We start from the raw sequence: 25,211 nt of genomic DNA on the forward strand, positions 1-25,211 counted from the left end.
TGGAGGTAACATTGAAACGATAAACATTTTCGAGCTACGTCAACGACGGGATGAGGTTTGGTTTGCGGTCTCGAGTCGCGAGAAACGGAAAAGTAAAGTACTTTTCTGCGCTATGAATTCGTAAAGGAAACCCGTCCCGCGTGAACTCCGTGTGCAAGTACTTTGGCTTGTGTGATCAGCACACACGGACCTCGTCCAATTCCTGGCTACAAGTTAGGAATAGTCGACATTGTTTGCCGAACTCTCCATCGACTAGGGTAAAATTCCTCGAAGACGACGAGCTAGCGGGTATGCTAACGTCTGCGCCACAATGAGACTCGCCAGCGAACGTACTAATTACTTCCACTTTCGATTGTGTGTATTTAAATAGCGCTCGCATGCGTTGCATAGAAAATACACCACGACGTGCGACCGTACGTTTACGTTGGTCTGAAAAAACCCGACGAATACGCGATGGTAGTGCAATAGTAAAGGGATATTTGTCCACTTTAATAATATATTAATAAAATAAAATAGATAAACATTGGGGAATGTGCATTTAACGAAATTTTCGAGGTACAATTTTTAAAGTACAGAATCATTGCATGGAAAGAGTTTGAGTTTACATTTTTCATCGAGCACGAACGTCGAGTGTCGGCTGAACGCGGCAAGAAAATTTAATAACAGGATAGGAAATGAATCACGCTGACAAAAGGAGCTTTAGAGGGTACAATACGCGTACAAGTACAGGAATGTCGATTGTATTTGAAGCGTGGTGCTCGTATATCAACAGATCAGTGCAGGCGATCACTGGTTACTTTCCTTATATTTTCTTTGACTGCGGCTAAAGAGCAACTCAGACGTCGGTAACAAAGGCGCGTGTTTAAAACGCGTTTATAAAGCGATTATGGCCGCAAGAGGCTGTAATAATAAACGTCATTGAACGGTTGTTATAAAGGAATGTCCCAGTGGATTACTTAATAACGCCGGTCGCGATTGCAAGTATACGTTAAATAAAACATTCTCCGACCGATTCGTTGTTGCGGCAAGCGTTGGTTAAAGAATCGAAAATGTCTCTCCGGAGTCGATGAAAACAATATAAAAGAGTGACGAAAAATAATTCTGTCGTTAGTGGGAACAGTAATTGATATTTTATTTTTAACAGTAAACAAGTTCAAAACATTCCTCATACTTTTTAAAATAATTTTATTATGTTTTTCTGTGGTTATCGACTAAATTTCAGATATTTAACAAGGTATAATTTACTATGCAGTCACACGGTGAAGAATCGCAGCTGGAGCAGTTATTGCGAAAAAAAATATCAACGATGAACGCTAGCGAGTAACGATTGTTCTAATTGTCAGTGCTCACGAACAATGAACCATTAATGCGCGTGTCAATCGTCAATCGTCGCGAGCGATTGGCCGCTAATTCATTCGTCAAGCATGTATGGCAACTAACGATTAACCGTCGATCGTTACGTCGATTAAGATCTGGTGCGCGTTTATTAAGAACGCTGGTCCACGTAACGAGACGATAATTGAAGAGAGTCTCCCAGGAGCAAAATCGTAATTTGTTTCTTAAAACCTTGAAATCAAATTGAATTTTCCTGATTCGAAGGACATTTAACCCTTTGCAGCCTTTTCAAATATACATACGGGTGCAAAGGGTTAAAAAATCTCCGTGTCTCGAGCACCCTCTGCACGAACGATCGGGCCAGGAGTCGAAAGATACGACTTCCGGCGCGCACGTGGGCATTTCGCGAGACGGGTTCCTTAAGGTGGTGCAGAGAGAAAGGTAGGTGGCTGATCGAAAGAGGTAGAGACCGGTGGTGAGGTTTTGCGCGACGGCGTAAAAACTCCAGGACACGCCGGAGGAACCAGAATCGAGACGTCCCTGAGAGACAATGGAACACCTCGGGCACCGATTAATCACCGCGCGATAATGCAATCGGAAACCGCCGGTTCTCCGTGGCTCCTCGTAAGCTTGGCCAGCGTGTCTGGCAACGAACTGCACGTAACTACGTCCGTGGCCCTTTTTGCCTCCCTCCTCCAACCCTTCCATCGAGCTTTGTCTCTCTCTCTACCCCGTGTCCACCTTTCCAACGTTCGTCCTTCCTCGTCTGCTCTTCCTCGAGACCACCTTTTCCTCTTTTTCTATCCGTTTGTTCCTTTTTCTGCGCGCCTCTTCCTGGCAGCGCTGCCTTCGTCCGTTCCTTTTTTCGATTTCTTCGTATTTCGCGCGTTCACCCTCTTCCTTTCTCTCTCTCTCCCCCCCTTTCGATTTCTCCGTCTTTGGTTTTTTTTTCTCCGCGTCAAGATGGACGAGAAGCGGCTCGCTGCTGGGCGGTGCAACGACTAAGCGCATTTATTCGTTTCTCGGTACCCCGTCGATCGGGCCCCGAGCGGAGGGACCGTTCAGCACGTGTCAGACGCGTTCCTTCCTTCGATCCTCGTCCTTCGAGCGGACCGCGCGCAAAGGACGTTGCACGTCTCGCCGATGGGGACGAGACGCGCCGCGGAATCGATTCCCGTCTGCCGATCGAGACTCCCGTTAACTCGTGACTAGGATGCCGTCCCTCTGTACGCGCTGCCTCGTCCGATGGCTTTTCACCCAACTTCGACGAAGGACAATGCCCGGAAATTCGACAATTTTCGACTTGGCGATCAAAGCCCTTTGCAATATACGTTTCTACGAGTCTCACGAGATTTGTATACTTTTTTATTCGTTGATTAGATAGATAAACTTAAAAAATGAACACCAGAAAATATAAACAAACGCCCAAGTGGTGAAGTAAATCGAACGAAGACAATTTATTTGCGACGAGCTTGGCCAAATGACAAAGACGGAAATTGGAGAATTTTCTTCTCAAATGGTGAAGCTGTAATTATATTTCAATAACCATTGAGTTTAATATTCAATAACAAACTATATGTTTGTGAGCACAAAGTTTCGATAAAATAGGTGACCTGAAGACCTTGTTAGAAAATTACAAAGTTAAGAAAATAAAAAAGTAAAAGAGTTATCATGGTTTATATTATACTTAAATTCTTCGACATACTTGCATAGTTTCTAGAAAAGTCAATGATTGAAATAAATAATCTATGGTAGAATTTAAAGAATTTGTTAGGTTGTTTTCTTATAGTTGAGTGGATATGCATTGCTGGCGAAGCAAACGTATAACTGAAGCGAGTCTATACTGCGTTTTCCGACGAGCGACTTTCGCTTATAATTTTTTACCGCACAGAGCGAAATTCGAGATTCCCGAGCCATAAAGCATGCGTCGGAGTTAAATTACGATGTTTAATTGTATGAAACTACCGAGTGGATTGAATTCTGCCCACTCTCCTTCAGTTTCCTTCCATTTAATAGTCAAACTCGCGAATAACTACGTACCCTTCAATAATTCAATGTTATTACACAAAACGATGCTTATATTATTTTAATTGTAACAGAATCAGAAATTATTTTACAATGCTTGATTTCTGAGTAAAAAATATCTGATAGAATAATTAGACAGACAAAGTTATCTTTTATGTTATTTATGTATTTTTTGTTAAGCAACTTTGAACCATGAATTAGCTGTGAAGCTGTTGCAACGCGGAGTCTTCGTGCCGGTAGAACGATTTGAACAGAGGCCAAATATATGTCTTCGAGTTAGACGTCTTAGCTTTCACAGCACAGGTGAAGAAGTTCATGTTCTATCCAAAAATTTAACTTTGGCTAGATCTCGTTAACCGTAAGAAGAATGAGCCGATAGAAGCATGACGTTGCTGGCTAAAATAGCAGCAGATCTTTTCAAATCCAGCACGGTTTTCATTCGAACAGTTAGTGTCACGCGTAAAAATAGAAATAGTTTTATAATCAATCGATACAGTGTACTTTGAATATTTACGTTCTATTCATTTATTAAGTTTAGGTAAATATTAATAAAATGCTTTTTAATTCCAAAGATTAAAATTGTACGAACAACTTTATTTCGATAAAGTTCAATTCTCTAAATTCTTGAGAACGTGATGTGTAAAAAGGGAGTGTTGTTTTGTCTAATGAAAGATCGAGGAATTAATTAGGAGCAGATAAAGAGCAATGTGTCGAAGAGATACCAGCGAAAGACTTCTGTGACAATTCTCAGAAGAGGCCACCCTCATTTCACAGCTCGCCTTTGCCACTGACCTCCCTTAATGCCGAGCGAAATGCCTTTCACACACACGAAAATCAAGTGGTGCCTATTTTTATATCGGTCAAAGAACGACCGAGATGCCTTTGCTCCACCCACGATCTCTATCGAATCGAGTACCTTCGGATTTCTCACCGACAGACAAATTTTATCGGTGATAATCGACGAGCAAAATATGTTGTCAACCTATTCCAACGTTAAAAAATGCTAAAAAGAAAATTTGTTAGAGATACATGCTAGTTTAAGTCGGCACGAAAGATATTGTACTGGGTTCGACAAAAATCGAAGGGTGGTACGTATTGTCGATAAATTACGATTATTAAAATTCACGTATATATTGCAACGAAATAAATTGAAACGATGGATATTTTTAAAAAATTATATTTTTCAAAATGAGGGACTTTCGTGATGCACGCAAGATTGAACAATCACAATCGTAGATGTCACGAGTGGACACTGTGTCAGAAGATTCTAGCATAAAATTTTTCGCGATAGAAATTATCGGCGATGGTTCTTATTACGCATTGATCTTATTGCTCGTGTGTATCCACCTTACATAATAATCGATACGATCGTAACCACACGAACCGCGTATCTCCGATCTATCGGCTACTACCATGCGAGAGACTTTAACATTGGATTATTTAAAAAACGCTCGTCAAAGTTGACGTTGAAATCCGTGCAATTTACACTGTCGCTTTCCGCGAATATTAATTCATAGTAAAATAATTCGCGAGTAGTTTAAACAGGAATATTAAAATTAATCCTTTGCACTCCTATGTCGAATGTGACATCAGTTTTCATCTCAGGAGCTCCTTTATCCCACTCGACATTTTTTCAAAATCAAACCAAAGAGATATCATACACTTGAAAATTATAAAACAGTGTAAATAAGACAGATATTTAATCGAACTTGTTTATTCCTCTATTCGTTCGAATTGCCCTATTTTTTAGTTAACGTTGAAATATAATTCGGAGTGCAAAGGGTTAAAATTATAGAATCACGTGCAAACTTCGGACGCTCGGTGACGTTCGCGTTTCATACCCGCGTAACCGAAAGAGATCCTGGCCCGGAATAGTGCACGCGTTCGTTTCGCGCGGCCCTGTTCCCCGATAAAATTCGAGAGGAGGGAGAATTATAATTAGTAATCCTGAGGGGCGTCGGACGTCACGGATTACGGACGTATAATGGCGGAACTGCGGCAGCTTGTTACGGAGCGAAAAGGAAAGTCTGGCAAACACGGAGCATTAATTCTCAGCCGCGGCGTGTCTAGACCGCGACACAGCCATCGTTTGGCCCAGTTACGCCCTTCTTCCTCTCCCTCTCTCTCTCTTTCTCTCCATCTATCCCCCCGTTTTCCTCGTCCTTCCCTTCGCGTAATGCACTCCGTCGCCCCCACTCCCCCGCCCGACGGGCTGGTTGTTCGCCCCCTCTCGCAGTTCGCGGAGAGCCACCAAGCCCACTGTACTCCGAACCGACGACTCTGCATCGTCTAGAGTTTGTTATTTGCGAGCTTTGGCCCAGATGAACGAAACTTTGAGCCAAGTCTTCTTTCACTCTCGAGTCCTTCCGCTTCTCTTGCTTACGTCATCCCCCCCTTAGCCGGACCTAGAGAGAGTATTTTTCGCGGCAGCCCGCAACTCGCGCTCGTCGGGTCACCGTTGTGGCCCCTTTCTTTAATGTCACGTACTTTCGTTCCCGGGATCGAGGAAACCACTTTTCGCGACGTCCACATATCCCCCGAACTAGACGATTTTATCTGGAATCGAAACGATGATCGAAGTGCTGGACCTGTTGCGTCGCTTGTTTTAACGCGTTGTTAGCCTTGGGGGCAATAAATCGAACATGACCATCGTCTTCATCTCTGCAAGTTTGAACTAATAATTATTTAATATATGTCAATATAATTAATTTTTAAATGCTTTAAAGGATAGTTGATTACCAATTTGGTAAAAATCAACATTAAGTAAAATAATTCAGTTGAGATTGAGAATCCATTTAAGGGTAGTTTTCGATTTCGTTTCTTATTCTTGCCAAAAGCAAACTCCCTTCGCACTGATCGTTGCTAATCATTGACATCTTGGACTATGAAAATAATTTCTTTTTTTTGTGATCTTTCTCTATAACTCTTTCGAATCGAAACGATTGTCAAGGTCGAACTACGCGTTATCACTACTCGAATTGGTATTTATCGCCGCGCGAAACCCTCGCTTTAAGTCGCTTAAAGGAGATGGGAGCGAATGCAAGGTTCGCGAACGCTAGAGAAAATAGGAGCGCGAGACTGCGAATACCAACGACCCATTTCGTTCGTGGAAATATAACGTAAACTAAATTAATATCAAAACATCGATACGCGGAAGTATTCGCGATCGCACGTCCACGGTGGAAAATAACACGGCCGTCTAATATTTCAAGCAGCATCCTTCGAGTCTTCGAGCACAATGAATTTTTATGACATTCTTCGACCATCGTTCTTACGTTGGATCTCGAGATGCAGACAAATCGACGTCGTTTAAGCCCCCGGCATAAACCGTTCTAGCGTTTAGCGAGCACCTTTCGTTCCGCGAAACGAAGAGGAAGAAGATTTTCGCAAAATGGAAGATTCGGTCGGTTGAGCACCGTGCCTGTCAGGCAGTTTTATCGTAAACAGGAGGATAATGCGATCCACTAGGAAAAATCGTGGAAGACTTATGGGTCTAGACTCGGGGTTCCAGACTCTAGGCCTCTAGCCTGCACAGGCACGTCGGTATGCGAGATACAAGCTGCCGATTAAAGCGCCTATCCGTTCCTGGTGTGCACATTTCGCTGCGCTGGCTTCGGTGCATTCCCCTGCGCTTCGAAACCCGCGAATTTTCTAAACAATCTCTTAACAAACTTCTGATTTCCATTTTTTGGTGGAAAGAAATATATGTTGAAACTCTATATTGTTTTTGATCGTCATCTATCGCGTACAGTGCAGTCTATTAGAGCAATAGAGACATTTATTTCTGACTTTTCGCGTTTCTTAGTTTGGGTTTGGTATTGTTGGACTTGAGCATTCGAAAAATAAATGTATTTTTGCGAAACATTAAAAATATTGTTTTGATGGACGAGGAAAAATTCCTGAAAAATGGCGGTCGATCTCATAGGATACACCTTAGTAATTACAACGTCGTACAGTTGAATTTATTGTATGGAAAATTGTCTCGACCAGATGTTATTCGACATAATCGATCAGATTGTTTGAACGATTAAATGATTTTTGTGAAACGACGAAAATATTGTTTTGGTGATCGAGTAAAAGATCTCAAAGGATAGACCTTGGTGATGCCAATGTCCTATAGTTGAATTTATCGTACAGTTACGCTGTGAGAGGCGAATTTATTATTAACCTTGACGAGTTTATCCCCTATCATCGAAGATAGGACAAAGCTGTGCGAAAGTCCCACGAAAACGGTTGTTTTCCAGGGTCCACAAACTGTGAAGTACGTTGCAATTTCACGCGCGTTACGATGGCCGTTTGTATGCGCTTGCCCACATACAAAAGTCCGCGTTTCATTGTTCTCTGCGCCACGTTCACACATTTAGGTCTTCCCATTGTACGGGATAACACCGGAAGACACTTATCTCTGTTCCGATCGCGCGGCGATCATTATACTTTTCAGGAAGCGCGGCTTTCCTAAACGCACGAACGAGTTAAATATACAAGGTGTCTCACAGTTCGTTGGGCATTTGTCTGGCACGTTGTACCGTTACATCGAACAAAAGGCCCGCCACGAATATCTTGATGGCTTCGGAATGCGTTTTCTAAAGACGAATTGTTCGAAAGCGCGGCTTTCTATTCTCTCGTAAACTCTATCGTTATGAATGCGCCGAAGTGTTTTGCATAGAAAGATCGACGTTTAACATTCTCTCCCTCGCTGCGGAGGAAATCTTATCCCGGCTCGCTGCGAGTTCCCCGCGACGTTGAATTTCAACTTTAAAGAAACACGATTCCGGTCGGAATAAAGGACCTTTTGTCGATATAAATGCCATTCGTTTCAATGCGTTTTTCGCTGACGCGACGCAAATGCATCCGCAGGGTCGTTAAGTATTAACGTACATTAATGATCCTCGCGGGAAAGTGGTAATTGTTCGTCGTTACCCAAACGAGAAGAAAGCACTGCTCCACCGCTTTTAGTTATCTTGAATATCGTTACGTTAAAATTATTAAGAAATGTAATTCGATTTTCCAAAGATGAGTCTCTAAAGAAGTTTGTTACGACTACAGATTCACCTAAATGGTCAAACTACGAACAGTTCTGAGAACTCGTGCTGTTAAGATCTAGGCCAAAGATTGTCCTCGGTGATATCACGCTTTCGTGTTAATTGAAATAAGATGTTACTTAGTTTTCGCGTAATCTAAAGCGAACCAGTGATCTGGATGCGTACAATGAACGAATGTTCGCGTTCACCAATGTTCCTTCGACTCCCTCGCCCCGTTGTCTTTCAACTGTTTTCCACTCGAGTTCGTGGCCCCTGCGCTCCTACGCTCTCGGTCCAACCACCCTTCTCGCAGATGACTCTCTTTCAACAATTACGACTTGATAACCGTCCCTTGGCGAAATGAACTCACGACGGAGGCAGATCGACCGTGCTGTGCCCCGAAATAAAGGATTTACTGCGTCCTCCTCCTCTATATCGTTCTTTACTGCTTTGCAAAAGTAAAAAGTTGCAGTTGGCTACGGTTAAATGATATTTATTTGCCTTTTCAGATCAAGAAAACGATGTATATGATAAATATGCTATTGAATTGTCGAATATTTCAAGTCGACATCGATGACGAGTAAATTTAAATAAAAGCATTCGTAATAATTAGTTGTCTGGCACTTTAGTTTAAGAAATAAATAAAATTAAACAGCGAACAGTGTTAAAAATCGTATAGTTTTATAACATTCGTTTCTCTTCGCTCTTCAAACCGAGGCACTTTCGTCATCGGTGCCAAAAATGTATGGAAACAGAGGTTATGTAAGAAGCAATAACGTTATATTATCGTATAAATCTCGCAGATAGCGTCGAACGTAACCTGTTTTCACAGTATTAAAGAAACTATGCCAAACGTCTCGAAGATCTACCTTACGTCAGAAATGACCCAAGTGTAATGGTCAACCCCTTAACGCTCTGACGATAGGTTCCGCGCTCGCCGCCAGAGGGCTACGCTATCGTCTCTCTCGCAAGTGCTCCATCGACTAGTCGCTAGTCCACTACTAGACTCTCAAAACAGGAAGCTGCACAAGTCAGCAACAGAAATATGCTTTTCCAGAATCGATCTGACGGTTCATGAGGGGTAAGAATAATTTCATAATACATTGTTATGTAACCTACAAGAATAACTGTGAACGCTTAAGGGATTAATTGCAAAACTATTCAAGAGAGCCTCAGGATGACCCCGGAAAAGCCACCCTCTGCCACGAAATAGATAAATGACTCGAAAAAGTCGACGGTGTTCGAATGGCGGGAAACCTGGTGCTCGACGGGGAGGGGGCACGTCGACGCCGAGGGCACGGACGTGTGTTCAACAGTGTTGCCATCAATACCTGATACCCAGTTGACTTTCTAAGATTACCACCCGATCTCGGTCGAGACCGGACGCAGGGCATTGGAGACGGAGTCGACCGCGACTACTACCACGTGGAGGGAAATGCTGGTCAACGGGAAAGAGCAAGAGAGAGATAGAGCAAGCGAGAAGAGGGTTGTACGGGGTGGGGGAGAGAAAGAGAGAGACAAGCTTGGCAAAGCAAAACAGTAGGAAAAGGGATAATAAGAAGGAGAGCACGTTGAGCGTACAACGAACGGAGCAAAGGAAGGGGGAGGAGAAGCTTGTGGTTTTGGTCAACCGGTCGGGTCGCCGTCCGCGGGAACAATCTCTGGGCCTTGATGACTAACCGCGTGCCCGTCTTGGCGAGGCAAGAACTCGCCTCCCTACGGCACGTCGCGAATGCCTGCGCAGCGTTTGCTCGACCGGGTACCGATCTTTTTACCACCTGCTGTCGCCCGATCCCGCGATACTCCTCCCGTGTTGTTTCATCGGCGCACAGGCGAGATCGCTACCCCGGAAAATGCTCGCGGGGATACGCTTTTACGCCCGTTACGCTCTGACGCTCGATCGCGATGACGCGGCGGCTGGAAAGATTTTCGTTACGCGATATCGGCGACGGGGAAACGGCAATTGCCACGCGTCGACGGCTCCCCGCTTTGGGCCCGCCCGTTTTTCGAGGCCCGACGTTAAAAATCAACCCCATCACGGGGTTGAAAGGACTCGAAACTGTTACGAGAACAGAAAATAACTGTTGTGCGTGACTGTTGATTTTGAAGTTTATTTAAAAATGTTAAATGTACACTGCCGTTCAAAATAATGGAATGACCACCCTAATCTCCCGACTTGAACCTCATAGAGAAATTATGGGATCGCTTGGATAGACAGCGATGTCCAAAATCAGAAAAACATTTATGGGAAATTTTACAATCGGAGAGGAATCTAATTGACAGAATTCCACGACGGATATATTGATGAGAAGAAGAGAGTTATGCTGTCTTTCGATAGCATAAATTTGTTGATCGGTGCAATGGAATGCACATTTTTCTTTTCTCCAGATAGAACACGACGTTTCTTTCCATATTTCTGCATACGAAAATATTAGATACGACTGGCGTTCGATCGGAACGGTGTTCTCGAACTATCAACAAAGGATAATTCTTACGCCACGAGCAATTCTATATGTAGCCCCATATTCTCATGAATATTAATTCAGCATAATATTAACATTAACGAACTGGTTTCTGTCGGAATGTAGGAAAATTAGCTTCGCCGAACGATTATCGTTCTATATTTACTTCGATTTCGTCGACGTCACGATCGCAAAGGCGTTAAACGTTCTCACTTCGCGACGTGTCACGTTTTTAGTGTTTTCGTTATATTATTGTCTACTTCGCACGTAATTTAAAACGGCCGCTAATCGTACGGCTATCGCGACAGGACGTGCGAAAAATATTGTTTTCCCCGTCGAGTGTGACCGTAGCCATTAAAAATGCGTATATTTTATCCTCTCCTGTTCACAGTAATGCTAATAAACTTTTGTCAGTGTCCACAGCCACAGTATTTCTATTCACCGTGGATACTTATGCAAATTAAATTGTATGAAAATTATTTATAATATGTAAATAGAAATGTCGTGTCCCTATCTTTATAATCTGGAAAGCTGAGCTCAACTGTAGCCGTATTACACGGAGCTACCCTATTCTTAGTTTCAGTTTCAAGCTTTTACTATTTGTGCGTGCTTAAGTATTATAAGTAGTCTCTTTGGGGAGCTTCGTTGTTGACGTTAAGTCAAGGGTGGCGGGAACCTGCTCTTTTCTTCTCTGTTTCGTTGGGTTGTTGACTTGACAGTTACTACGTTTACTGCGTACTCTGTCTGGCTCCGTTGGGGAGCAATTTAAAATCTGATAAAAACAGAATCAAATACATCTTGCAAAGAATTGTTTCCTGACGCTATTCGCGATAAATATGTTTCGTTTTCTATCATTCAAAGGGCATTTATGTTTCATGTTGGCCAAAGCAAGTATGAGGTTTGATTCGATTCAGAAATTAAATTCGATAACGAATTAATCTTCAACTGAACTCTAAACAATAATATTCTTCCAGCCTCCATTGTATAAATTTAAAAACATCAATCGTTAATTATAACGTTACAAAATTCTCAACTGAAGCAAATTGAAACTATTGTAAAATTTTATTTTGAGTTTCTATATTTTATAAACAAAGAATTAAAGAACACGTCTATATTATTTATGAGAGAGTATCAAGGTCTATGGTTGTTTTAAGATAAATTTACAAAATGAAGTATCAAGAAGCTAAATTCATCTGTTATATTTTTACACAGAATCGTCTGGCTTGAACGATCCGACAATGTTTTTTCCTGCCCAGAAATATCCCTGCACAACCAACCCATAACTGGATTAATAATTTCCGTAATCTAACGCGATACATAATTACCTGAACGATACCTGGTATTTAAATTTATTAAAAATATAAAATAAGTGGATCTATTAATATACCAAGTACAATATACTTAAAATAAACTTGTGTTTAACCAGGGAAATCGAGCACAGGAAGTTAGCCGGATTCAACTGACTGGATCCGCTATCTATTAGAATACCATTTGAAGGCTCTAATCAACGTCCTCGTTCTTCGTTGAGTTCTCTTTAATGCGAATTAAGAATAAATGGAACAGCAATCGAAGAAAAAGTCGCGATATTATGATATCACGATCGGGAACGGAGAATTGATGCAGTTAATTAACAACGTAAAATGACTTGTTTATCGTCGCTGAGAAATGTGATGCAATCTCCGTCGCAGTAATCCCGACGAGCGCAACATCCGGCGCAGAAAACTCGAGATCAGATCGAAGCTCGTTCAGATTATCAAAGGTTTACCGTTAATCGGTGTCAGCGTCGAAGATGAATCTTCGATGCAATGTTATTTAGCAAAGAAATTGTAATGTCACGGGCAAATGAATAGAAATAATGACTATAGTGTGTTATTGGTCGCAACGAAAACTGCGCTTGGATTTAGCATCATTAATCTTTTAACGTTTAATTGGCATCGCGGGGCATTTCGACATCCACCACGGCCACGTTTCTGTACGCGTAATACGTTTATAATTAATATTGTGCTCTGTTATTTCGCGTGCTCCTCTAACTTTAGATTATCTTCATAATAGCGGCGTGGTAAAACAAGCGTGCAAAAAAAACGGTGATCGAGATTGGATTCTATATTTTAATAATTAGCAAGATTCCGGTGTTTATCCGTATCGTCCAATGTAATTCGAATAAATATAATCGTGAGAAATGGGGTTTTTTTTAAATAGAAACGTAACTATATGGTCTACGGACACGATCTTAAATTTTGAGTGAGTTCGATAATGTAATTAAGTCATGAAAAATGAAATATTAAAAATACGCGTCGATTTTCCTTGCGTGTTTGCATTAATTTGGCCGCGTTTGCGAGCGCATAGAGATACCTTCACCGTCGTGTTGCAAATTCTCTGCAAAAAAACCAGGCACCTCCCTCTCACCGTAAGTGACATACGCCACAATCAAGGAGACACTCGATGGGGAGTACTGCAGGAGTGAGGTATCTCCAGGAGATGCCTGGTTCTTGCACCGTATAATACAAGAGAATATACACTGCAGCTCAAAAGTTTCGAGCGCCCTTCGATATTTATGGAAATAAAGCTTCTACGTGAACTTGCTTCTTTGTAAATTTCACTCTTTCATATTAACGCATTATGTAACGAATTATTGTCCCTTTTCCTCCAAATTGATGTTTATCTACTCTATTAAATAGGAATAAATAATGAAAGAAAATTTGTTTTTTAATTTCAACGTGTACTAAAAACAAACAATACACCTGTAAGCTTCTACAGACATTTCTTTTGAGTGAAAAATCATGATAGCATAAAATTCTAAATTAAAAGAAGCAAGTAAATTATTACTTTGCTTAGTGCACTTTATTCGAGTCTGCGTGAAATTTCAAAATCCAATCTCCAGAATTCTTGATACTTTCGACAAATTCCGGAATATTTGCAATTTCGAGAATATTAGAAAATATGACACGTTATACGAGCGCCTACATAAGAATTAATGCACACGACCGTGTCAAATAAAAACCAGTTGTGGATGATATTCGATCATTGACTAAGTAAATAAATATTCATGAGATAACAGGCGAAACAACATCAAATATAGAAATGTTAAAAAAATGCATTGTTTTGCATAAAACCGATTTTAGTGCGAAACGAAAGACGCGTCTAAATATAGAACTCGTTTAAGCGAAAAATAATTTGTAGTTTATAAAACAGAAACACAAATAATAAAGTAACCATGACTCAACGATTCGTTTCAACGTTTTTTGGGACACCTTATAAGTAATAAATTGAAACTTTGATTAGGTTACAACTAATACAAATTTTTCAACCGACAATGACGTCAGAAAAAAAATTTAGTAATCTTTCTCTCGATTTTATGCAAAGAACGACAGACGGTTAAATATAGGAAAGAGAAAAACAATTTCCTTCGAATACATGGAAAATCCTGGTATTTCACAGAGAGTGTGAAAGCAGAATTAAAAATTTCAGACGGGGGAAAACTATACGGTAAAATAGATAAATAGATCGAAACGAATTGATAAAGTATTGGAAAAATAAAAACGAAAATGGCAAAAAGGAAGCAACTGATCGGAAGAATTTCAAGAAGATACAAGATGGCCACTGAAGTCAATATACAGGGTGTTCGGCCACCCCTGAGAAAAATTTTAATGGAGGATTCTAGAGGCCAAAATAAAACGAAAATCAAGAATACCAATTTGTTGATGAAGGCTTCGTTAAACAGTTATTAACGTTTAAGGTTCCGACCGTACTGAATTTTTTTCTCGAAAATGCGTAGGATTCCGGGGGTATGTATAATAACCAAAAATGCTTGTACTTGACCCCTGTAACTAAATATAATTTTTTTAGTATGATTTGAAATTTTTTAATTTTGTCGAAAAATTTCACACATTCTCGAATTTTTTTCTCGAAAGTGGGTGAGATTTCGATGGTATGTCTAATGACCAAAAATGATTCTAATTGACCCCCGTAACCGAAAATAATTTTTCCAGAACGATTTGAAATTTTTGAATTTAATTTTTAATAACTTTTTAACGAAGCCTCCATCAACAAATTGGTATTTTTGATTTTCGTCTTATTTTGGCCTGTAGAATCCTCTATTAAAATTTTTCCCAGGGGTGACCGAACACCCTGTATAGGCTGAAGTATAAGGATAGAACTATTCGGTAAAATAGATAAATAAATCGAAACGAATTGATAAAGTATTGAGAAATAAAAAGAAAAATGGTTGTTTTGAGGTTGGCCACGTTTTATCTGGCACGGTGTTTACGTTCTGGGCACCGATTGTCGAACGCAGAGCAACCCCAGCCTATTTTACGCCTATCCCGTTTTCCCATCGGCGACCGGCAAACCAAAGGGGAACCTAGCGTTCTCAACAACCGGCCGTTACCTCCGACTCCGCTCGCGATACAGCGTCGGTTTTATCGTGCTTGGGTTTTCGAGTAATCACTCTCGTTGTTGGAACTTGAAACTAACCGCACGCGCGCGCATAACTCGAGTGTTTTATCGCAACCTCATCATCACCGCAGACTGCGCCTTCGGCCGTGCATGTCGGTCTGTTTTTGCTACGCTTCACATATTAAAGGCCTCCGAGTCAAAGTGCTAATCCGATACGTCTGTATGCGCGCTGGATAGAACCAGTCGGTGTTCATTAAAATGTGGTGGTCCGCAACTTTGAGAAATGCTGCCTCCGTGATCGCCGCTCCCCGATCGCCGCCGTTGCCCCGGCTCTCGTTATTGTTTTATCGGCCATGTCATTATCCTTGAAGGGAATTCTCTGTTTTCACCGATCGCCAAGTAGTTTTGGTCTTCTTGCTGTCAGCCTTGCTTCGAACCGTTTTCGACGCACCGCCAAGCATTCCATCGCGCGAGTATTGTTCCATCAACGTCGTCCCGGTATTTTTAAATGATCATCCCCCACTACTTCGATGATCCACAAATTTTTTTTCGCATTATCGCTATGCTGTATTATGGAATTTTTTTTATTCGTTATTTTTCCAAAGCTAACACTAACCAAATTGTAGCAATATTCGCACGAAAGTTCGAAGAATTCTCTCTTTTCCTGTAACTTTGAATAACACCCCATTCGAATTTTTCGTCATATATTAGAACTAGTTCCGATCACTGGACTTTGGATTTCATGCATCGATGAAAATGAAAAACGTATGCTAAATGCATACGGAATATATGCACTTATGCAAAATACGAATATCGTTATGTTAGTTTGTGAAATGCATTCTACATATGCTTTGCATATCATTTTCACATTAGCACACGCGCGTGGAAATTCGCAAAAACATCGTTAACTGATATACGAATATATTTTTGAAATTTCTTGGTGAGAAACATTTTATTTATATTGATTATTTACAAAACTAATAGTACATACGTTATTCCTGTTACCAAAATGCAGTATTTCAACACGATTTTTAAGATTCCTGGGATACATGTTCGCGATCGAGTACGACTTGCCTAGCGTGTCTGTCCATTACTGACTATTTCTACTAGCTATTTTCTGAACACCGGCACTAGTACGCTGTCATTTCTTTCGACTAGACCCCAACGGGTTAGAAGACAGTAACACAGACAAAACGTGTATTATAATACCACCGTCGATATTTACGAGCCCCAACTCAAGTAGAAATAACGAGTTATGGGCAGACGCGTCAGCCATATAGCGCGCATACTCCGCGAACTTTCAAACTCAATTTTCTTGGACACGAAGATTCGTATAGAAAAATGTCATTCTACGTTATCGATTCATTTTTATACGAAGAATCGTCCCTCGTCGGTTATACCACCTATTTCGCACGCGAACCAAAGAAATAATTTTAAATTTATCTGGAATAATTTGGATTACGTTTCGTGTATAAACTAGTCGAACAGTATTTCCCAAGATTGTCGAAACGGGGGGAAAATTGTCTTGGTATCCTAAATATTTGAAAATTATATTCGAACGGAAATTCGTTAAACAGTCTCCGTGAATCCTCTAGATCGGATTCACCGAGCACGATCGCTGTCGATTCGTTCCGAGACCGCGGCGGGATAATTTTACGTAACGCGTTCCGACGCACGACGTATCCGCGATTTTTTCGCGATCGATCGATTCGATTTCCTGATATTGTACCGGCGCACCGATATAATTGATCCCGATTCCAACGATCCGGTCGCGTTTTACACGCAACGCGCGACTGGTTTCAACGAATATTCGCAAGAGCGCGTATACCCTGGCCGTCTCGGATTCGCTTTTTCCTTTCCCGCCCGAGATATTGCGAGTGATTTATCGTTTCGCGAGCGGGAACGATAATACGAGCCTCCTGTCTAACTTTCGTAAGAGAGCGAAACACCCGTGGTCGGTGGAATGAAGGAAAGAAAAGAGACAAAGAAGAGAAACGTCCCCGCGAAGAAACGACGATTCGACTGAAAACATCGAATCGGTACTTATGGTTCCCTAAATCTCTTTCTACGGGGTTTAAATATCGCGCCCTGTGCACAGGAAATATTATTGAATTACTTTCACCGAGGAAAATAATCGATTGTTTATTTTGAAAGTGGTGTAAGTCCATTGTAAACAAAAACGAGATATCACGTAATTTATGCTCGATTCAGTATAAACATTTATAACGAGTTAACATTTAATATCTTAAAAAATGCCAATGTTCAATTTAAAATTGGCCAGTATAAGGGATTGCGTAGCCATTGATTATCGAAGAACGAAAGGACCAAACGAGTACCGATGCGTTTCGCGCGGCTATTCCGGGGGAGAAAAATCGTCGAGAAAGAATGGCGAACGGGGGAAAAAGGACGAAGAAACGCCGTGGCGTTACGCAAGCCCGACGTTTTAACTAAAAATATCGAACCGGGATTATATTCCGTAAGCATCTAACGTTACACGTCGGCTCGAGTAATGCGAGGCACACGAAAGCTTAGCGAATTTTAATGCGTTACGATAGTGGCCGCGACCCGCTCGTGCGCTGGCCGATCAATAAAATTGACATTATACACGCGAACACCGGGGCCCGAGAAATATTTACGACGTGTAAATGCATCGGTGCAACGATGCGGCCGATGCACGGACGGTTTAACGCCGTCGCGCGTTAAAGGAGTTTAGACGAAACGCGGAGTCTCGGCCGATCCGCGTTCCCAATAACGCCCACGGGGCTGTTCCCGACGTGTTACAACGATCGTACCACCGATAATTGTGCTGTAATTGCTTCATCGTAACCGTCCCGGGGCCGTAACCCTTCCAACGATTCACGACTTAGAACACCTTCGCCGTGGAACTCATACGAACTCGAATTTAGAACTAGATTCCATACACGAAAACAATAGAAAAAGTTCGTATAAACATACGTCCTGTTCGGCCTTGTTTTCGAGCTATGACGAATTGTATGTTGCTATAATTATTTTTAACTATATTAATGAGTTATGTATGCTTGTCTGACTGTTTGCAAATAGAGCTCAGTATCTGCTTCAACTTTGCATTCTGTAAACATTTTCTCTTTGTCTAACGTACGAATTATTGGAGAGCAGTGTTACTTGTGAATACTAGGTTACTTAAAATGGAAAGTTTCACGTATAATGAAATGGCTGAGATGCATTTATGTGACGGGTTTGTACGAGGCTTGAAATTCAAACAATTCCAGGACAAATGGAAAGGGTAACAGTCGATGATAAAACGTCTCCAGGCCTGTGTTCAGATGCAAGGAGTTCATTTCGAACATTTGTTGCGAAGGTGTGTAAATACAGTGTGTTAAAGAAGAAACTTGCCATAACTCGAAAACAAAGTCGAATAAAACGTATGTTTATATGAACTTTTTTTATTGTTTTCATGTGTAGAATCTACTCCTGTATAACTGATCGTTATTCGAAAATTTCCATTGAAAAATGTTCCCCCTAATCACAGTAATATTTCAAACTTCACGAACTTGGAACCGACCAGCGAAGACTTGAAACCTTGGAAAGTAACAGTTATAGTTAACGTGAGATATTCGATTTATGCGGCGAATTAAATTTTTTCGAGGTATTAATTCCTTTCTGCCTTACCGGTTGTCGTACGCGTCGCACTCGAGAATTTATGGTCCGCCAAAACCTCTCATCAAATGTAAATAAAGACGAGAAAGTACGTGCAATTATTTACATTGCATAGAAATGAATTTCTGTAGTCGTAATGAAACGAGGCCTCACCACAGATGGGTCCCGAGCGAACCATTATACCGCAAGCGTTTACTGGCGTTTCGTAAGAAAGTGTCCTTTTAATGCACCCGAGGAGTCATAGTAAAAGACTTCTTGAAATTTCTGTTGAAAACTCTATACGTTCGTATACAGAAGAATTTGATAAAAAAAGAATATAGCAAAAAATTAATAGTTCCCCCTCTTTATACCAAACAACTTTTTGAGTGAAAGAGTTAAATTCACCCAGTACAATGCAATGGAAATAAGTGTTTATTCATTATTTTGTAGAAAATTACGGTAAATTTTCAAAAACTCTGTCAAGTAAATTTTACGAATGGTTTATTTTGACTGCTTTGGTAGTTATGGTTTTAAGGATACTTCTATCGCTCTAAAGAGGACCTCCTCGTTGCTCTACGTTCGGTAGTCAGTGATCTACAATTCGACATTCTCGAATTATTAACCCCTTGACGGTCGATTTAATTCCAAATAATTTTTCAAACGTATACTATTTAATTTCGTTCAAATTTGTTCGTACAAAGAATGGCCACAAAAAAGAATAGATTTGTTTTACGAATACCTCGACAATGTAAAAATGTGTTAATTTTAATTTGTAAAACTCGATGACTTATAGCCTATAATTGTGAAACTGGACATCAAGAACTCGTGACTCGTGAGGGGTTAATAAATTCAGCCCACCAATCAAACTCGGATCGAAACGTTTCAAAGCCCAATAAGACCAGACTAAGAAACAGAGAAGTGCTCGAAAGCTTCGAACGCGAATATCAACGATGCGAATGGTCACTGGTGGAACACTTTCAAGCAAGAAAATCCCTAAAACGCGACGATGCATCTTCCGGCAGCCCCAGAGTCTGAGGATCCCCGGGTGTCGTCTCAGATCCCGAACCATCTTCGACGAAAAGAGCCTCCTTCTCTCCGCGTGAGGGTCTCCCCGTGGGGTTCGCGAGGGCGTAAAGTTCCTCCTGGCTGGTTGGTATATTCGTTTCCCTGTTGGGAAAATGGCGCCAAGCGTGGACTCTCCCTCGCGCCGGTCAGGCTGGCCCTAACGCTCCGCGCGACGAGCGAGCGGCTTCACGACTCGCCCAGGCCTTTCTGGCCCCCTCCGTCTGCTGGCCCTTCGCGTTCCTCCCTCATCTCCCTTGGCGGAGGACCTAGAGGGTCCCTCTGCCCCCGTCGCCGTCCTTCTTTCGCCCGGTGGCATCGTCCTCGCGTCTACAGGCTGAAGCTTCACTCGCTGATGCGGAGCACTGACCCGCAAACTGGTTCCTCCATTACACAAGGCTTTCTCCCCCTACCCTTTTCTCTCCCTTCTACCTTCCCCTCTTCTCCTCCTTCCTCCCCTCCCCCTCTCCAGACTTCTTTCTCCCGCGTCTCCCCCTGTCTCGGATCACTTCGATTCCTCTTTCGTTCGCTCTTCCCCACGGCGCGCGGCCGCGTCTCTTTTACTTACAAGTAGCCTTCCTGCGTCCGTGTCAGCTTCTGCAACCCCCTGCGGAACGATCGGCCTCGTCAAGACGCCGGAGATTCGGGCCAAAACCCGCTCTCGACCAGCGATACCCCGAAACCTTCTCGCAAGGTTGTGCCTTTATAGGTAGCCGGCCCTCTCCGCTTTCCTTCGCGTCCCTTTTTCTTCTTTAACGGCGCTTTCCCCCCTCTCGTTCCCTCCGGAACGCCGACGTTCCCCTAACGGTTGTGACGTTAGGGTATCCCAGAAAATATCGTCTACAAACTTTCGTTCGTTAATTTATGAATTGTTTGCTCCTCGACCCTTCGAACGCCTCTGGTTCTTGCGATTGTGAGTTTCGAACCCCTTGCAATTTCGTTGCACGGGCTTGTGTTTCGTGTTTATATTCATTTAATTTAAGAAACCACTGTGACGAAATCACTTTTCAATGTTTGGGGTTTTAAGAATGACCCCCTAAAATGTCAAAGTAAAATTCGCAAAATTACATCGAATTTCTTCTTGAACTCATAGTACCTATTAACTTTCGCAATAGGTGTTCAAAATGGCCTCCTTGCGTCTAAACATAAATCTGAGGTCTACTGGCTGTCTCACCCTCTCTGTTTCTCACGAAATTATTTATAATAATAAACACATACTAAAAATGCATATCTGTCATTTGTCGACTAGACACACTTATTTCAATATACTGACACCTAGTCATTCAAATACAAGATTCAAATAATAGTTGAGTGGAATTAATTCAACTATCCTCGTCTTTATCCTCATAATTAAAAAACAAGGTTAAATAGGACCCATGTTCGTATGAACATTTTTTATTGTTTTCTTGCGTAGAATCGAAGGTAGTTCGTAAATAGATCGTAGTACGATTTCGTCCTAGTCAAGATTCTTTAAGATTTCTCTCGCTATTGAATTTGATCTAGAGACTCCGAGTGTAGGAGATTGTTTCCACCTGGTAGCAGCGTCCAACAATAAGTCGAGAGCCTCTAGAAAAATCATAGCGAAGAGTTCTCTACCGTAAAGCTTCCTAAGCTATACGATCCCTTCGAGGGTCGCGTTAAAATTCCGTGGGGTCGCAGAAAGTTTTAGAAAACATAAAATATCTCGCTCTACTGAAATATCAGAATGTAAACAGTATTATAAATTAGATTAGTTTGATCATCGAAAATGATGAGAACTGTCGCATTCGCGGTAAATAAAATTTAATAATTTTGTTAGAATCGGTAAATCGCAAAAGAAATAGATTATTCTTACGACCAAGGGTGGCTTAGTTTGTTTTTTATTTGTTACGACATAACCGTAAGAAGAAAATAATTTCAAGTACGATGATGTATGGTCTTCTACCATCGTTTTGAAAGCAATTGGATTCTACGACGATACCATGCTGGTTCTTCTCATGCAAAAAACTTCCCGCGTGCACGTTTGACGTCGTCATTATTCTTGAATCATCTTACGTTTAAAAAGTGCACCATTGCACGGGCAAGGTGAAAGTCGGACGACGAAAGGTCTAAATCAATGTTTCTCTCCCGCAGGGAAGCAATTTTTAATGGTTTGGAGCAATTAGAAAATTACGACACCTTCGTCACCGATGCATTACAAAATTCTTTCTTTCAGTCCAAGAGTCGATTTTTTATTCCATCTAATTTAAACGAAAAGATCGATTATTTGGACGTTTAACTTTATTATTTTTCTCTCGTACCTATTACAAATTGAGGCCACGAGAACTAAAATAACTTGATTCTTAAACAGCTTGACTTTTACGTACAAAATTAGCTCCATATAGCGATATTAGTTGTAAAGAAGCTATGAAAAGTATGTTTGACTTAGATGGGGTTTGTTTTTGTTTTCGTAGCCTCGATTCATCTAATTTAAACAATACGATTTTAACTTGATAAAATTTAGTCGCAATAGGAGTAACAAACGATATCACAAGGCGAACTTGCCAGAAGTCGATCTGGGATCAATAAGTGCGTGTCATACATTTGAATTAGGCGCCAAGATCGTTATCAGCGCTCTAGTTACGTGAACCGAGGCGTAAAGGGTTAACTTGGAGAACGAGATCGCGGATTCGACGAACGATTGTCTCGTCGTGATCGACAATTTATTCGTTTAAATGGAACAACTTGCTCTTAGAGTTATAAATTTTTCCGAAGATTTGCGTACGTTCGTGCGGTCTATTAGTAAATTAAAAAATAGAAATCGTTAATATTGACGATACGAACGGCAACACGACGGATTTCAAAGTTAAAATTTCGATTTCAAAAATTCTTCCTTACATTTTCACCGTTTTAGGGGATATTCAAATATTAATATACTCAAGTGTTCGAACACCTATGAAAAATTATTCGTTCGCTAAAATCTTGCTCGTCCACCCTCGTACGCTTCTTCTGCGTGCATTTCTCATTTCCGTTTTTATTCGACAAAGTCGTTAAATAAAGAGGGAATTACGAAGGGAAAAAATTCGAATATTAAATTGTTCGAATAATCGCGAGACTACTCGGAATCCCCCGAACGCGCTAATGAAGTTTTAGAGAGCCATTCGTTCGTATCGCGTTTTCCCCGCGGCGTTCCGCCGCCGACAGACGTGGAATTAGCGTTGAATTAATTCGCACTTTATCGCCTGTCCGAAGGCGACCGACGATCGCCGCGCGATGCATTTTCACGGCTAATCCACGGTATCAACGTGACTAATTTCATTGGCACCGCGACGATAATTGGCCGATCACCGTTCGTGATTGTTCGCTGCATCTCGTCGACGCCGTCTCGCCGGAGACGCCGTGCGTTGCGACACGCTTTGCTCGTGTTACACGCGACCGATAAACGTCGAGGAACGCGTACACATCGAACGAAAAGAGCAGTTATTTTTGTCAACGAAACACCTCGGAATGCACAGAAAAATTCCGAGCAAATTTTTGTACCGTCTTTCGCGATATTAACCCCCACGGGTCCATTTTGACCCAAATCTAAATTTCGTATTGTTACTCGATGAAAGCTGAAACATTACGATTCTAAAAGAAACTGATTCTGATACCGTTTGATCGCATTAACGCGACGGACTGCGGGTCCATATTGACCCATATATGAATTTCCTTAATTCCTGTATTATTTCCTGAGTTTCTGTATTATCGTATTTGTAAATTCTCTATTTATTGTTATCGTTTACTTTCACAAGTCCATGTAGTACTATTATTGTAGTAAAAACGCTGCGATTCTAAAGTAAACAGTTTCCATGGGTCAAGATGGGCTCAGAGTAAAGGTAAACAAATTATTCAATTTTAAGAGAATTGGTAACATAGAATTTAGCTATAAAAATTTAGTAATACACGAAATCAGAATTACACGATCTCTTAAAGGTGATTAAATGCAATTGACGCGATTAGAATCGAATTTGATCCAGTAATTTATCATGAACTATGCACTTGGAATTCTAATCGCATTCTTCGAGAATGTTAAAAGTCACTTTTGACAGTTACGTATCTATAAATTATTGTTTAAATAGAGAACCCTGAAAGAAACATCCTAGAGTTCACTAACGCGTATATTTATTTTAAAATTGTTCTCGAACGTACACATAAATAATGTATAATGTGCAAGATCTAAAAAGATTTATAAACAAGAAGTTGATGTCCAACTAATTCATATTTTAATAAAATATCCTTTTTATCTGGTGGAACGGTTTTTACATAAATCGATTTTTTAAGAAAGTTGACATGTTTCGTACATTTATAAAGCGAAACAAAAATGGACAATCGTGATCGAGTACTTTGAATATTCTGTTTCAACTGACAACACGAAGACTAAAATTAAAATTAATTGTATAATTGCTGCATAACTTAAGAACGTAACGATAACTGTAAACTGGCGTCTAATAAAATATTTTAAACGTTGATGACGGAACGTTTGAGTGCCCGTTCGGATAGAGTAATATTCTAACATAAACTACGAAATATTTTATAATGTATTGCATTTTCAATGTTCATGCCCCAACACTTTTATACGCGAAACGATGAGACGAATCGATTTATGTAACAAGAAATGCACACTTCGATATGAAAAAAAAAACAAGTGTAAATGCATGTTGCACTTGCACCGTTATGTGGTAAAAAAAAAATTATGTCATCAACAGATGACAGAACAGATGGCTCTGTATTTTTTTTTTGTGTATCTTATCTTAAAAGAAAACTACAGCTTGTCCCAACTATTGGTGTACGATAAGATTAGAAACAATGCAATTATCGGACGCAATAAATTTTATACGTTTAGAATAATGTGAAAAAATAATCGGTTTGCGTAACGCGAAGGAATATAAAGAATTGACATTGACCGTTTTGAAATTTTGTGCAAAATAAATAATAAGAACGCGACGTATTGCAAAGTAAAGACATTTAACACGTTTGCGATCGCGCTTCGGTAAAGTCGAAGTGTAGAATGATAATCGTCCAGTGAAGTTAATTTTTTTACGTTCCAATGGAAACCAGTTTGTTGATGTTAATATTATGCTGAATTAATATTCATGAGAATATGGGGCCAGATATAGAATAACTCGTGATGTAAGAATTATCCTCTGTTACAAGTACGAGAACACCGTTTTGATTATGGTTTAATTGTACTATTTTACTACTAACGAGCCCCCATGCAAATAAACGCCTTTGAAACCAAAAATTTATTACTCTTGTATGAATTATGTTCCAAGCAAAGTTGTGTGGACAACTTGTG

General features: G+C 40.8%; 1 protein-coding gene across 1 annotated transcript in view; it reads right to left on the reverse strand.

The window, feature by feature from the left end:
* LOC143349826 (follistatin-A-like) overlaps positions 1-25,211 on the reverse strand; it is a 65,075-nt gene that overhangs the window by 33,972 nt on the left and 5,892 nt on the right. The gene's annotated exons all lie outside the window — the stretch shown is intronic.

This window comes from Colletes latitarsis, chromosome 14 (assembly GCF_051014445.1).
Source record: "Colletes latitarsis isolate SP2378_abdomen chromosome 14, iyColLati1, whole genome shotgun sequence".
NCBI classification, from domain to species: Eukaryota; Metazoa; Arthropoda; class Insecta; order Hymenoptera; family Colletidae; genus Colletes; species Colletes latitarsis.